General features: G+C 42.0%; 1 protein-coding gene across 1 annotated transcript in view; it reads right to left on the minus strand.

Annotated features, from left to right (window-relative positions):
• adarb2 (adenosine deaminase RNA specific B2 (inactive)) overlaps window positions 1-17,480 on the minus strand; it is a 67,080-nt gene that overhangs the window by 36,070 nt on the left and 13,530 nt on the right. The gene's annotated exons all lie outside the window — the stretch shown is intronic.

A 17,480-nucleotide genomic window follows, 5' to 3' on the forward strand; every position in this document is an offset into this window, starting at 1 on the left:
AGAACCTGCTAAAACGGCGAGTATCTTTTTATCCATCAACACCATCAGTGGGTTTCCATCAACGTGTTTTCAATTAGTGCTTAAATAAATAAATCTGAATGAAAACACGGAATATCTCTGTAAATGGGAATAAGCAAAGTGGAAACATTGAAATCACATGTCTGTCTGTCTGTCTGTCTATCTATCTATCTATCTATCTATCTATCTATCTATCTATCTATCTATCTATCTATCTATCTATCCATCCGTTAAAGTCAATTCATGTGGTTTCATGTGTATCGTTGACTGAGATTAATCAGAGGTGATGAGACTCAGAAACACTGGTGTTATGCTGCTGTTATTATGACAGAGATCACTTCCTGTGCAGAATATACGTAAATAAACACGAGGATTAGATTACCACATGGAGACAAATGTTCCTATTTGACTGGTAAGTCACCGCATGATGTGACAAATTGAAAACAAAGTGACAAGTCTTTCATATAAAGCAACATATATAGAGTATTGCATACAAAAGGGAAACTGTGAAAACACTAAAACACTTCATGCCGAGTAAAATGCACACAGCAAACGGTGCTTAAAAAAAAGGTCCAAATTGTCAGGACAGACCCACAATACAAATTAAAAACACAACATTATGACACTTAAACAGTGAAAAGTCACTGAATGTCAATAAGCCAATATGTCACTGTCCTCACAAGGCTATAAAATGCAAGAGGAGTGGCTTCACTTTTTTTTCCCTGACTACTGGAGCGTTTTAGTCTAAATTTAAATGCCGGCCTGGCTCATTTCAAAGCTGACTGATATTTACTGGTGAGTTTTACAAAGCTAAAGTAGCAGTCAGCAAATCAGAGAAGAGACTTTGAGGCGGAAAACAAAACATGTTGTTGCTGGAGCTCCAGAGAAAAGCTCGGATCAGAAACTTTACCTATTTTTCCTTCAAATGTTTTAGCTATTTGGCTCCAATTCAACTACTGTCAAGTGAATTGTGGCTCATTGGCAGCCCTGTGAACCTTTAAGGCTCTTTATGTCAAATTTTAACTCGTTCCCAAACCAAATTAAATAATGAAGACAGAAGCTCAATGTTTCTTAGAGTTTGCTTTCTTCAGTTTTTCCTTTAAACTCTCTATATGCCATATTAAAAGACTCTGTTTTGCACTATTTTTTAGCTGTAAACTATTCATTTGTGCCACGAAGCAACCAAGTAAAATACAGAGTTGTAAAGACTTGACGATATGAGTGTAGGAGCATCACAGTCCATGTCAGAACTTCAGATTTCTGCTACTTCAACACTGTTGAACAGATGCAGACGATCACATGCACAGCCCTGTGAACCTTTAAGGCTCTTTACACTTGTGGTAATTAAGGACTTAGTCTCAGAGCAGCATTCACACCAAGCGTGGAGCATGAGCGGATCACCGGGAGATGGCACCAGAGTGGCAGCACGGTGGGCTTTCTGCACAGATTGTTCCCCCAATAGCTAGAAGGACAACAGATGCTACAGTGGCAGACGCATAGAGTGAGTGAAAATGAGACAGATTAAGGGTGGAAAAGAGACACAGGGAGGGAGAAAGCCTCTGAATTATTGACCATATTGCACATTAAGGTCCTCGTCAGTCTGCTGAATGCTCTCACAGTCGGCGCTGGTGTTGGAGGTGCTCACAGCTTGTGTGATGGGTGGTGTGTCTGCCCATGTGTGCATATGCACAGGCACATATTGTTGCCGGTGTCAGTCTGAGGCGGTTTTATTTTTGGGAGAACAGAACAGAACGGAGGGAAGTGGTGAGATGTCGTGAAAGAAGTACAAGTTTGAGCAGAGTTTCCATTATCAAGCTTCCGAGAAGCGGCACCGGTCGCGTCACACTGAGCGACTGGCGACAAGCTTGTCTCCGAACTTTAAGATCAGGGCGTTTATTTTAGGCATGAATGATCCGTCATGTCTGTCGGCGTGTTTGTGGAGTCCAGCTCATCTACGTCCAGATTGAGTGTGAAAATCAGTGACTAATGGTTAAATACTTTTAAATCACCAATATTTCACAATACCAATCATGACAATATGATTATTTATGGTAGGAATCCTATGGACAGATAGTTATTAAAACCTTTGTAAACTGGTGGTTTCAAAGCCATTTCTGTAACATCTAACACAATGACAGCCACTGCACCATGTGACCCAATCATGGATATAACTGTCACAAGACCAGTTTGCATATAAAACTATATCAAGTCTATATCTTGGTACATTTTTGGTGATGCTTAACGTATGTGTTCATTTAACCTTGTCAAATGTGAAGATTCTTTTCCTTGTGTTTCATTGACATTCAGTATGTTAATATCCTAAGTCTAATTGGTCTCTCTGGATTTTGTTTGTTTGTTTGTTTTTACATTATTAACCTAAACAGTGATCAACAAATACATTCATTGAAATAATACATCCATTAGTGCAGTCTGCAATGGTTCTAAACGATTCATAATAAATGGTTAATAACAAATGTTTCATAAAGACAAAAAGCCACCTTGTTTGGAGATGAACCCTCGAATGCAGCACGGTTAACAAAAGTGTGAGAAAAATAAATGCTGCCTCGTTCTTTGTACCTGAAAGTGACATCCAATTAATTCTACCAGTACCCTTGCGGGCTTGGCAGCGTCAGCTGGTGTCGGTCACAGTCTCAACCTGGAGTCAAGTCCTCCATCCTCCCTAAAAGCCCTTTTCATTGATGACATTACCGAGGTGAGAGGAGGTGGCAGCTCAGAAAGGCCTCGAGAGCAAAGGTGGAGTAGACCCTGGCAAACGGCACAGCTCGCTCCTGCTCCCTCTTCCCCATCCTCGGCTTTTGCTCCCTCTCCTCCTTCACCTCTCGGTCAGTTCATGTTTCCTCCTTTTCTTTTATCATCTTTTTAAGTCCGACTCCCGAGACTCTTGTTGCCTTTCATTATTTGTCTATCTGTCCTCTCTCTGCCTCCTCATCTCCTCCTCTTCTGTTGTCATGTTTCTCTCTCATGCTGGTTTGTGTTAGAGGGCAGTGATGTGCCAACAGTGCGCCAGAACCTGTTATTTCCTCATCCTGTCACACAGAGTGAGGCAACAACATAATCTTTATCACTTGACACAAAAGGAAAATAAGCTGCCATTTTGTATCAACAATTCTCACTGGTTTCTGGCTCATTTTTTTCCCCTCTGTGACATACAGCACACAGACACACTCACACCATCTTTCCTCAGTGGGGAAGTTGAGTGCCACCTTCAATGTCGGCCTAATGTGGCAGAAAAATGGGGCCAAGGATCTTGCTCCACAGTCAGACAGAACATCAGTGCCGCACAGCCAGAGAGGGAGGTGCCGGCATGATGCTGGCTGAATTCCTCTTGGGTGAGCATCAAGGTTATCGCTACACCAGTGCAGCTACATTTGGGAATTTGGTTCTATTTCAGCTGCTAACTGATAAATCTCAGGCAGGGAGTGCTGCGAATGAAAACTGCTGCGTTGGCTCTTGTGTCGCTCGCCCCACCTGGCGTCATTCCTGCATTAGTTCTGACCAATTTACTAAGCAATTCCTGTGGGTCTCCTCAGGGTAAAGAAAGCAGCACTAGTTATTCTGTAAATGCTGCAGCTGCACTGGATGAGATTTATTGCAGCGGTCCGCCAATTAGCCCTGATGTAAAAGTGCTGAAGTACAGAGCTGCATTTAAACTGATCCACTGACCTTTGACACAATCTGCACTTAATGGCTATTACGATAGTAGGTTTATATGCAATCACTGAGGCTTTAGGGCGTAAATGTTGAAAAGATGAGAATGCATTAGTCACACACTCAGTATATTTGACATTAAGCATTAAAAAACATGCTACTTTGAATAGAATTTCACCCAAACTCATTTCTCCAAGTCAGACTAACGCATCCAGATCATGCAATTGGGAGTGAAATGATATTGTATTTATATTTTCTATGCATTTTCCACAGTTTCAAACATCGCTTGACATTTTAACCAGCTAGTTAAAGTGGAAATGGTCGATTCTAACAAGCAGCTTGGGGAGGCGGGGACATTATTTTGGTGACGAGCTGCTTCCGGACTGTTTCACCGCACGTCTCTCTCGCCTCTGCACGGCTGTCTGTTTGTTTTGCTTTACTTTTATTTCCCATACCTGCCTCCTCTAACTGGCGAGTGACAGTAATGTCTATTTTTCCTCATTTTTGTACATAAATAATTGTTTTTTTTGCACTAAACCTCGTCTCCTCTCCCAATTTTTGTAGCAGCCTTAGAGCCGGGCTGTAACATTTATATGGACTGTAGTGCATTTATATAATTAAAATAAAAAATAAAGCACAAACTAAATATCAAATGCGCGGAAACAGATCATCAAAGAAACTAAATATTGTTGAAGTTTTAACAACTTAGTGGTATTTATTAAGTTTCCAAAAGCAAACATGTAGAAAGTTTCATTTTAAAGTAATAATCAGGTCATTAATTAAAAATAATCGACTGATGCCAATGATTAAAAATGGCAAAAGTTTAGTAAAGGTGGTTTTAATTTCTGTCTACTCCATTTAAACTGAAAATCACACACACAGCTAGATTAATTAAAGAGCTTTTGATGAACTTGAAGATTGTAGTAATACATTTCAATAAATTGACCTATTTTCTTTTATCTGACCATCCATCTATCCCCCTCCACCCCTTCACAACTGTTGGTGCACATATATATTTTTACATATGTCTCCAAGGTAATGTGGAAGGTCACCCACATTACTGCTGCCTTTCTCCTTGCGTCAATATTGTGCCAGAAACACAAAATGTCATCAGGTAGATTTTCTCCACGGCCTGACCTAGAAGTCTGAGCGTAGGCTGATGGAGGTGATGGTATGACTGTGTATGTGTGTGTCTGTGTGTGTGTATGTGTGTGTAGAGAGGGAGAGAGAGAGAGAGAGAGAGAGAGAGAGAGAGAGAGAGAGAGGGGGAAAGAAAAAGCTCAATTATATGATTTATTGTTTATCCCCAAGGCCCTAAAGGGAAACAATCACTCCAGATTCATCACTGGCTGTATTTAAAGGCCTTCTATAACATTCTCCGCATGCTTCCAAAAACTAAGACAGTAGTGTGTGTTTATTTTGAATTTGTCCTCTCCTTTCTGTGACATAAACGCTGACCTTGTCAGGACCAGCAGTCCTCATAGAGACCATAATTAGAATTAGTTATTTTTGCACACACACACCAATTAGTGACAGCGAATTTGACCTCTGCATTTAACCCATCGTTTTTACAGAAGTCAGGAAGAGGAGCTATGGGGAATTGGGTGTCTTGCTCGGGGGCACCCCAGCCCTTCTTTTGGACCGGCAACATTCTAGTTACAAGCCCAATTCCGTTCCTCTTAGCCATGGCCAGGCCATAAACAATGTCATTCCCCACTAGGAGTCAAACCCAGGCCCCCTGGGTGAAAACCAGGACTCCAAAACCACTTGACCATATGGGAAACATGGTCCTAATGAGCCAGAACCTCATTTCTGGGTTAGGCATTAACAGGTTATAGATAATGGTTTGGGTTAAGATGTCCAAATTAATGACAGTCCTTAAAAGGATAGCTGCACAAACATGTGTGTGTGTGTCACCTGAGGTGCATGTGGGCTTAGTTTTACCCCACCCTCTGGAAAACACACACGCACACGCTTCAACCCACCACCTTATCACCCAACTGCAGAGTGGCCCAGGCAGCATAAAAACGGGGCCATGTCTTATATTTCTTCACAGAGGTATTTAACAATTCATTCTCCTGAGTTTTAATAGTGTCTGCCCTCTGCCTGGATATCTTCCCCCACCACCACCACCACCACCTTCACTAGCCCACCCATCCTTCTCTCCATCCCTCAGCCTTTGAAAATGGATATCTATTCATGTGAAGGAAGCGTTGCCTCCGGGGGCCTTTAGATTCTCAAAAACCTCGACTCCTCGCGGCGAGACAGATTTCCCTCTTGTTTAAACTCCATGTTCTCTTAAAATCTAGTTCTCCTCCTCTCACCATCCTCTAGATGTGTAGCACGACATGCATACAATATATATATATATATATATATATATATATATGCCACTGCTGTTACTCACTATAGGCTTCCATTAAAATGTATTTAAATTTTAACCAACTTTTCAATTGCAAGTGCAAAACTCTTTCCACCCTAATTTTAATGAGATATTTCAAGACATTTTTATATGTTTATATGTGAAAACTGGAAATGTAAAGACTTTAAGTGACTTTAAGTGACAGCAAAAATCACAGTTGTGTTATGAGACAAAAACAAATTGCCACCCAGAGAGTGCTGTGAAACACTTCAGCACCTTGCCTCAAACTACGTTCAACCCTTGCTTATGTGATGGCCAGATGGCCCTGCAGCCTGTGCAACAGATTCCTCTCGATGTGTGTGTGTGTGTGTGTGCATCTACGTGTGCTACGTTTTCTTTTTTTGCCTGAACAGCAGGGCTTTGCCAGTCAGATCAGGCTGCACCGTATGGCCATTGCCATCATAAAAGGAGAGGTTTTTCCTTTTCAAACTACACGCTTGATGTTTGCGAGCGGGAACAAAGGCACATGAAGAAGCACCAGAGAGGGCATGAGTGGCAGACGTTGTTAAACTGATCTGTTTTTTTTCCCCCCAGTGCAGGTGAGAGACGGGGGAAGGAGGTGGGACACTGCACCACAGGTTTCCAACAGCAAAACAGAGCTCAAGCAGAGAGTCCTTGTTAGGCTTGAAAAGGTGGAAACAGAGATGATGAGCCCTGTGCACATGCTATGGATCAGAGTCAAGGATGAGATATCACAGTGGATCACAGCCTCATCCAAAAGCCAAGAACATCACTCCTGAGCAGTGACGCTAAAAATAGAATTTGATCATTATTTTGTTCTCATTCTCCACTTGGAGCCACAGTCAATCCCTGTGGCCATGTTCTTCTGTGAGGAACCATCCAATCTGAGCAGCACGACAAAGGCCACGGACGGCTTTGGATATACAACAATGAGATTTGGAGTTATTGACTGGTCCATAATTTGGTCCGAACTGAAATATATCATCAACATATTGAAGGTGTCCATAAAAAAACATGAAACATGTCATCAGACATAAGACGGGATTGACATTTAGTTTGCAAATTATTCTTTTGGTGCAATACTTAACAATAATACAACCCAACTTTTCCATTCTCTTTCCTCCACCATGGTTCACAATTTGAGTACCAGTATTTTCTGCTGCTATTGGCAGTAACTGTTTCAAATTGAGAACTAATTTCCTGACTTTAGGCTTATGATGTGAACTTTTTTGAGGCCCAGACCCATTTCTCATTTTTAGCATTACCCTTAGCCCTTCGAACCTCCTTGGAAATGAGTTAGGGGGCAGTGGTTGAAGTTGTTAAAGCCAACAAAATGGGACACCATTCACGAACATGACATGTCATCACAAAAGCGGGTGCAACATGTTTAGGGCTTAAGGGGCTGAGGGTGAAGGGTGAAATGAAACCAAAGACCAGTATAACTGAAGGCCTTTGTCAGCATGTCACTGGCAGAGAAACGAGTGAAGAACAGATGTTTAATCAGTTCACAGGACATATGTTTCAACTAACACCCAGTAATTCATGGATAACATAAAACTCGAATGAATCTGCAAGACCCAAACTTTGGTCACAGCTAACTTCATATGCCCCCTGATTGGTTGCATCTGCTCAGAGACACTAATGCTCTTAAGCCTAAATCCAAACATTAATTTGGGAAATTAAACTTCCAACATTCAAGCCAAAATGAGCTGAAGCCACTGAATCATAACCACCAACCACAGATGTCAAGCGCGACTGACTCTAAAACTCATTATCAGGCTAAATTCTCCTCATCTGATCAAACAAGCTAAGCCAGTTATGCCAATATAGAAGCTATCATAGCCAGACCCATCTGCGGCGTCATGTTTGGTGTGGCTATTGCCTGGAAACTGTGCATGCCAGATCCCCAAATCCTCCAACCTCTTCCCAACAGAAATGCTTTCCTCTGCCTCACGAGGATGGCAGCATCCTTACAGTGAGCTGACACTGATCGTGCTGCAGGTTTAAATCTGGATGTAGATGAGAAATATTCACATGTGACATGAAGGACGAGTGTTCACGCCAATGTGGAGAAAAACACCTGAGAACATCTAAGCCCATGGTTTGATTTCAGCCACAAACATATGCTTCTTGTCTTTTCACTTTTGTAAGAAACTGTGTTTGGCATTAGAACATTGGACCAAAAATGCTGAATACATTCAGTATGATGCAACATTAATACAGTATGGGAAATGGAAGGTAGGTGGGTAGGTAGGAAGGAGGGTGGGTAGCTAGGAGGTAGGTTGGTAGGTTGATAGTGGGTAGGTAGTTAGGTGTATTTTGAACCAAACTGGAACATTACTGTTACACTGAGGCAGTACCCACACTGTTCATCCATAGGTAGATAGGTAGGTGGGTAGGTAGGTAGTTATGGAACATTACTGTTACACTGATGCAGTACCCACACTATTTATATCTATCTTTTACACATGAAAATTAAGTAAGTGGAAGAGAAGAAGCATTTATATATGCCTGTTTACGACATAAACACAGCCAAACTCCACAAAACATAGGAAAGTTTAGTAGCAGTCATATTGATATGAGTTTTAATAATGAAGCATTTTCAAATATCCAACACATTCCAGGTGCACTCACCTGAAATGGATATATTAGGGATTTTGAAAATGAGTATCACGTTCCAAATTCCAATAACAATTTTTCCTGCAAATCTGAGCTCAGGAAACCCAGGTGAACTCATTATCAACCACTGTAAGCATGCTCACTCCTTCTATTTGCGGAATCATCTTTTAACCTGATTTACAGCGCAGACAGAGGTACAAACCACTAACAAGCAAGCATGTGTCACATTGGCACATGAAAAACAGCTGAAAAGTCATTCAATTTAACATGAAGCTGTTCTCTCTTTGAATGTGCTCAACAAAGCCAATATCTCAACAAAGGCAATACACGTAGCATTTTTCCCCTGGAAAATTGCCTCAACACAGGAGTCGATTTGAATGATGATTCATAGCAGGGCAGCATCTCTTATATTTGTTAAGTCCTGTCATTTAAGAGATGAGATAAGTGTTTAGTCTAGACCAATGTCCTATCTCTGAGTCAGTCTTTTCAAAATATGCACAAGAGAAAGCGGATGAGAGAGGGAAAAGGGAGGGAGGGGAAAAAAGACAGGTTCTGGGTAACAAAGGCGTGAGTGTGTCTAAATTGTTTTGGTATAATTCCCTTTTGTTTAACCTCCATGGTGGAGATAAAAGAAGCGATATGCCTGAAACGACTTAATAATGTCAGGCAGTGTAAAACACACACCAGTGGCTTTATACATTATGCACCAAGAGCCAGCAGAGGGACTTCTGTGAAAAGAAAATACAGTACTATTGAACTGAGAGGATAGGGAGAGAGAGAGAGAGAGTGGAGGGGTGGTGGACAGGCAGACACTCAAAGGGGAAAGAGGCAGAGGGTCAGCAATGATGATTTAACAAGAGTCTATCATCTGCAGCGTGCAGCTGATTAAGAGAGGATAAAGGAGGTGGAGGAAGAGGAGGAGGCCGCTCCAAACGCCCCAAATGGCTCTTCACAAAACTCCCATTAATCTGTACATGCACAGTGGAATCAAGCTGTGCTGAGTCATTCAGGAGGGAAATATTTATATACACACTGTGATGAAGAATCACATGAAGACAGTAACAATAATGGATGCTGGAGAACTGTCAGCACTTAGCATTTTTGTAACAAAATGCCTCAAGGAACCTGTGTGTGTGTGTGTGTGCCTTCTCCAGACCTCATTAATGCCATCACCAAGTTGTTGTAGTATATTTTGCCATTGTTTCACAGCCATCAGGCTACAGACAGGTCAAGGTTAAATGTTTAAAATGACACACTTTCCTGCATTTGTCTCACACCAGATGTCAATCAACAGCCACTTTATTAGGGACAGTACACAGCTAATATAATAGATGGAGTGGACTAATCTAGTGGTAAGAAAACTACCTGACTGAGAGGAAGGGGAAGGTTTTTTCACCATATACTCACAGCATAAGCAATTGCTTTTACTATTTACATCTTGACAACATTAATAAGGGGTAATTAATGTTCAATGCATTTCTGCACAATAATCAATACAAATCTTAGATTCATGGTATGTGTTTTCAATGTTTATTGTGTGCAAAGTCATGCCTATATGCACTAAGTTCTGTTCCATTAGAAACAGAAGACAATAATAATTGAATTTATTTGAATCATTAATCATCTGCTTTGTCTGAGATTAAAATCAAACTGAAGCAGAGGAAATGAGGTATGTATTTCCAGGTAGTGATTACAGGGAAATCCTTAAATCAATTATAAATGGAGTAATGTGGAAACACACTACTGGATGTGGATATTGGCAATATTTTATCCAGAAAACCAATAGTTTAATGTTTGCACAGGAGTCTCCATTGAAATGTTGGCCAAGGCAGCAGCTGTAAGTGTAATGCAGGTTTACACTCTATGTAAATCGAGTATTCCCACACCAGACTCACTCATTTTTAGATGCAATCAGCCTGATGTGTCCTCACAGATTTATATGTCTAGAGCTTGGTACAGTGCGGTACATACGGGGAGAATAATGCACGTTCTCCCCGTGTGCACAAAGGTTTTCTCCAGGTTTTCCAGCTTCCTCCCACAGTCCAAAAACATGCAATATTAGTTAAATTGAATTTGTCTCTATTTGGCCGTGTGGACTGGCAGGGTGTACCTCGCCTATCGTCCTATGGCAGCTGAGATTGGCACAGCAACCCCCCATGACCCTCGTGTGAAGGATAAAGTGGTACAAAATGGACGGATGGATTAAGAATAGTACCAAATTAACCAGCCCCAACAGTTTTTTGACACCCTTCCCATAAGGATACCAGAGTAAAATGATACGGTCAGTGTGGGACTAAACTGGCTCCGTCCACAACAGTCAGCTGACGTCTTGTTGTGTCCAATATTCATTGTCATCACACTGATAAGGTACTGTTCTCAGTACCAAACCAAACCGTACCACGATGTACGCACAGCAATACATTCAGTCAGTCAGGTTCTGCGACATATTGCTCAATCTCCATGGATTTAAGTGCGCACTGAACTCTGACAGCTTGAAGCGGCACCGGTGCCATTCATTTTTTCGAAACCTTTTTTCCCCACCTTCATGCGCTCTACTCTCAATCAAAAACATTTTCACTGAAGAAATAATATCCCTCCATTATCGGTACCACTTTTCCCTTTTCAGGGTCATGGGAGCTATAGACAATCCCAGCTCACGCTGGGTGAGAGACAGGTTGCACTCTCGAGAGATCACCATGACCAACATGCAGAGACAAACAACCTCGTCACTCTCACATGTATCGGTGGTTACTTCAGAGTCTCCACTTAACAGAAAATAAACGGAAAAATGCAAACGAAAATAAACTGCAAAAATGAAAAGCGGCACTAATTGTTTTTGACATGTGGAAAAGCTGTAGTGGCAGGACGAGCATCTTCTTTCATGTCCTCTAAAACACTGCAATGGGTGGACGAGTGTGTCAGGCTCCATCCAGACCAGACCAGACACAGCAGCAGCTGCTTCATCTCTATTGCTCTTGAAGATATCGGACTCGACCCTGGAAATCAGCACGACTTCAAACCTCGGCGCCAACCTTTGAAGGCTTCGCGTGAGCGTCTGTTGCCTTTTGTCGCAGTGTGGAGATTAGAGACACGTATGTGGACACACACTCGTGCTATCATAATGCTAACGTTATGTGCTGTCAAAGGTACAATGTGCTTCCCTCGTGGAAAACAAATTACACATGCAGCTCAGTTATTATAATGTAGGTTATTTATCACAGTGGGAATAAGATGAACGACGGTATCTACTCTGCTTCCTCTGGTTGACTTTATGTTTTATGACTGAGTGTGGAATAAGACTGACTTTTTCAGGCCATATTTTCTCAAATGTGTGCCGAGTCCATTGGATTCTGAAGGAGTCATTTATCCAGCGGGCGTCCCTCTGCTGGTGACTAAGTGTGGACCAGCCTCTATGTCATGTCTGTGGTTGCTGCTGAGGCCAAAAGGCCCTACAGCCAGCCATACATCATCAGACACTGAGTCGGGTTCCACCACAGCACCATGGCTGACATTTGAGTCATAGCTCGCGGTGCTCTTTTTGAAATTCCTAACAGTCAACAAGGAAATGTCAATGTTGTGCTGGTTTGGGGCGCCTCACTGACACGAGGGGGATTGGTAAAAATAATGGAGGCAGCCGGGGAGGCAGCTAACTTTGTTTTCAGCTAATGGGCCTATGGTGTTTGTGGAGTCAAGTATTAAGTATTACTTAACACTATCAAAATCAAATTATATCACAATGAAGAAAAACATTCTAATCCGTCTATTTAAAAAAAAAGGATTTAATTACTTTTTCAGCTTTGACAAAAAACTAATTCATGGTCAATTAATCATAATTTGCACCAAACCTGTCCTATTATCTACTGTCTTTGTGAGTTTTACAAAAGTATATAGCAACACATACAAAGCCAGTCCATCACTGGGCCACATGGAGACAAACAACCATCTACTCACACTCTCACACCTACGGTCCATTTAAAATGTGTCCAATTTACATAATCCCCTAAATCTGCACGTATTTGGACTGTGGGAGGAACCCGGAGAACCCAGAGAAAACCCGTACATGTGCGTACGACAGCTTATATGCTGCAATTGGAATGGTCTGGAACCAAAGCAAAACATTCGAAAAAACAATTGTTGTATTAGTCCGACTAAAACCAGACTTTAAAGACACTTTTGTAGGAGACTGAATCACTCAAAGTTGGACGTTCACACCCAGATAATGCAATTTGGAGTCGAGCTACTACTGAATGTACTCAGTCAGACCACAGTTCCCAAGTCCCGCCTTAAACCCAAAAATAATAGAAGAAGCCGGTACTCAGAAGAATAACACAACAGCAATACAACATCAGACTTGTTATGGAGCTCGACATGCACACAACGAGCCACAAGCTGGGGGGGAGGCAGAGCGGAGGCCGACATATTTCATAGAATAAGTCGATTACCGTCTAGTTCTTGTATACTAAGACAAAGGAAGAAGTCTGATTTAATGTCATAGATGAGCTATGCAAGCTGTGCATGGAAACATAAAAAACAAAGAAACCCTGGTGTTCACTGTTATAAAGATTGGTGGGGGTCCCCTTCTCGTGCATATTTGATGAAAGGGCTCCAAACTTTCAACCACAGAGGGAAACAAAAAACTTACAATCGTAGAAAAAAAAAGTCAAAGGCAAAACGCTCAGCTTTTGTACATTAGTTTAAGCTCCAAAAATATACAGCTGTCAAACTCCTAACATGGTTGTTCACTTGACATTTCAGAGACGCGACGTATTCACTCAACAACAGCGATGTGTTTATCCTGCCGACAGCTGCTGTTAAATCTACACCTGCCCTTGGAAGGAAACAGCGAATGTGGCTCCTAACAAACATCTCATAACAGAAGAGGCTTAAACAGTCTCACCGCGCGTGCACACGCGTGACACAATAACATACACACTTCACAGCCCCGAGATGAAATGAATGCAAATAACCGCGCGAGAGAGCCTTTTCAGAGCGGCGGGGAAATCAGTCTGCGGCCCCTGCTCTCTTAACATTTACTAAAAATCTGTCACGTGGTGTTTGCAGAGTAAGCAGAACAGCCACAGAGACTGTAACAAACGCACATGCGCTTTTTTGTCACCTTTTCTTTCCTGTGTGCCAGACCTTTGAATGTGTGCACAGCTACACACTCTTACACTTCATATAGCTTCCTCCGGCAGGGGAGACATGACAATACACTGAAAGGAGAGTCAATATCGAGGAGTATTGAGGTGAAAAGAACAATGAAGGTCTACACCTATTGTAGGCGTATGTGAGTGAATGTTTTACTTTTAAGTCCATGCCTCCCTTTGAGAATCAAACACGACCGCCGCGCCGCTGCCGACGTGTCAGACACTTCCTCTAATGAATGCGTGTCAGCACACGCAGGATTTGACTCGGTACTTCCTTTTCCGTGTGATGTTGTCCTCCCCTGCAGCTCATAACGCACGCACGCCCGTGCGAGATGAGGAGTGATTGGGAAAAAAAAAAACAAAACACACAAATGAGAGGTTTATGGCGAGATCATCGTCTCTCCACCTCCACAAACTGCCTTAACGGCTGGCGAGGCGACGCTTTAGGGAGATCAGTGAGATAAAAAAAAAAAAACACTGCACGTCTGGCTGCTTGTTCGATGCCATGGTTGAACACATCAAAGCTGCGAATATGTTTCTACAAAGACACTCGCAGGGAAAGAAGCTTTGTTGCAGAACAGAGAGTTGAGGAGGAGGAGGAAGGAGGATAGAGAGTAGGGAGGGGTATTTACTACAACCACACGGTGCGATACAGAGGCTGGTGCCATTCATATTGCAATAGTGTGCGGATGACGGTGTGGTGTATGTATAATATACGGGTAAGTGTGTGAGTGCCACTTGATAAGACTGTGGGAGTTTGAGAGGCCGCGGCGTGGATTGACTCAATGCTCAACACTGACAGAAAGACACACTTAAAACTTAAAAACTACACATGTACTTAATTATTTGTGTACTGTAAAGAAGAAGAAAAGGCTTCATTAAGGGATGAGAGTGTGGTTCCTTAGTCGATTATACATGGTAGCACTAATGACCTAAATGACCCTGCTAAGAGTTTTCTGGAGGAATTTATAAATGCTTAAGTTTTTTTTTAACATTATCCAGAAGCAACATCTCCTCACTGGTCGAGTTGCATTTTCTAATGTTATTATTTCTAGTGTTATTGTTAGTAACGCATGCCATTCACACACAAGAAACGATGCTGACATCTCCATTAATGTCAAAATGACATCCTCAAATAACTTATAGATAGATCCGTTTCCTGACTCATAGAAGAACATAAAGCAGAAACTATTCCCATTTAAGAAACTGCAATAACATTATTTGGTTTTATTAAATAAATCAAAAATACTGTCTGACATTACACTGTTTTTTTTGTTGTTTTTAGTTTTAGTTTTTTGGTTTTTGTCTCATCAGCTAAGTAGCCAAGAGTCAAGAATCACTGATGATGTTCTGTTTATTTTACTTCTGAGTTTGTATATATATATATCATATAATTACTGTTATGCATGTGAGGCTGAGTGTGAAAAAAATAGCATTGAAAACATACTCATACAGGAGGATGTTATATCACACGCCACTGGCACGTTTTAAGCCACTTTAGTTTTCAGTGGCAGTGCAGAAAACACCCTCTCGTCAACCTTTATGCATCTGTGCGCAGCCGTGGCGTTTAATTTGTGCGTCAGCAGGAATGCTGCTGGTCCATCATCTGCACAGAGGAGGCGGAGCAGGTGCTGAGGCAGAGACAGGGAACGGGGCAGTGGGAATGGATTTGTTATGTACCTCCTGACGTACGACCAGGTGCTCTTTACAACACATACTGCATAAAAGTGTATTAAAAGCCACACTGTGTGAGTCGAGTGTGGGGACAGCGCTGCGACCACTGTTAGGAATCCATTTACCAAGGGTGTTGGTTAAGTACAACAAGATGGTCCAAACTTTCCTTAGTTTAAAAGCTTAAATGCCTCAGGGAGGGGAAACTTTTCCTTTTAACCTGTCCAGAGCAGATGATAACTATTCATGCTGTGATTTTTTTCCATATACAATCTGTCAAAGCTTTATCACTGCCCTGCATAGCGATCAAATGGCTAATCAGCCTATATCTACCCAAAAGAATTTGTTCTAAAGTTCCCACTGCTGTAATATTTTAAAGCGGGATGTATGAGCCACCTCTGTGATTGTGGGAATGATTGGTAAAAATGTTCTCCGCGCACGGTTTGCTCTCGCCCTCAGAGCGGCTCTCATTTGATCCGTTAAGTGCTTCGCAGGGAGACGGCGGTACGAGGACAAAACTGTCTGTCATCTGTATGCGGAGATCAGCACTTCCTGTGTCAGAGGGGGAAGACGTGCCGTCAGAGGTCGAGCCAAAAACATCCCTCTGTGACAATGACAACGGAGACGGTATTAACAGGCAGAGTTGGGTCTGCCTCTCAAATTTGGAGGTGATGCCTGTGACCTGAATCAGCAATTTAGCTGGTGTGGAGGGAATAGTTTAAAAAAAAAAAAAAAACAACAAGAAAATATCATCTGATAATAAAGAGAAAAGTTTGTGGAGGTTATAGCTGCATTTATTTCGTGCATTTATAATCAAACGGTGCCAAAGCCACAAAACAGGACAGGACCAGACTGCAACGGACAATCAGGTCTGCAGAGAAGATCACCTTTTGACCATCCAAGACCTGTACAGGTCCAGGGTAAGGAAACAGGCAGCAAACATCTCTGCAGACCCCTCGCACCCCAGACACAAACTGTGTCCGGGGTGCTGCCTTCAGACCGCTGTCTGCAGAAACAAGCCGCCACAGATGGGGCTGTTTAATCAAATGAACAATTAAAGGACATCTCTGCACAAATACATTCAAACATACCGTGAATGTCCTTTGTTTTTATATTCTCAATAATTGTACTTTTTTAATATTTAGATCTTTTGGTAAAAGTATCTTTTTCTGTCAATATATTTAGTCAAATTCCTTGTTTGTGTGCACAATCTTGGCCAATAAAGTTGATTCTGAGTCTGATTCAAATTCCAGGGGTGGATCAAGGGCTGGTTTACCCCTAAGCAAGGCACAATCCCCCATTGCTCCTGGGGAATAGACGAGTGCTACCCACAGCTCCTGCACCTGGCTTGTATGCAATAGAATGGACTGAGGTTAGGGTTAGGATAAATATCCAGGTTAGGCTTAGTTGATATCCACTGTTGGCTCACACTCTGATCTGAGCATCTAAATGCACCGGACGGTGTGTCTCTTGCAGATGTGGAAGGACACCTGTAAGGCGATTTATAAAACATTTAACCCATTTATTTTTTACATTGCTTTGAATAACAGGTCAAACTGTACCACTATCAAGTTGACCTCTAGTCACAGTGAGAGCAGCCGCGCATTTAATCTTCACCGAGGCTGGCACAGAACACGTCGCTATCTCGCCAATGAATGTCACGGGGCAGTGACTGCTGGAGTTTGTATGGACAGGAGGGGAGTTCTTATTTATGTGTGGTGTTTTATGTTATAAATGTTAAAATTGAGAAGTTTGGAATATTTTTTTTACAACTTTATCTTGAGTATGGTACATTTTTTTTGCATTTCCATTCGTAATAGTACCAAAATAACCCGCCCCTACCATTTTTTGGCACACTTTCCTTAGAGTACCAGAGTAAAATGGTACATTAAGGTCCGGGGTGGCGCTCGATCCGTCAAAACCGCACCATGATGTGGAAACACATCTTTGGGGGGGATGGAGGCACACAGAAA

Source organism: Solea senegalensis, linkage group LG1 (genome assembly GCF_019176455.1).
Source record: "Solea senegalensis isolate Sse05_10M linkage group LG1, IFAPA_SoseM_1, whole genome shotgun sequence".
Lineage (NCBI taxonomy): Eukaryota > Metazoa > Chordata > Actinopteri > Pleuronectiformes > Soleidae > Solea > Solea senegalensis.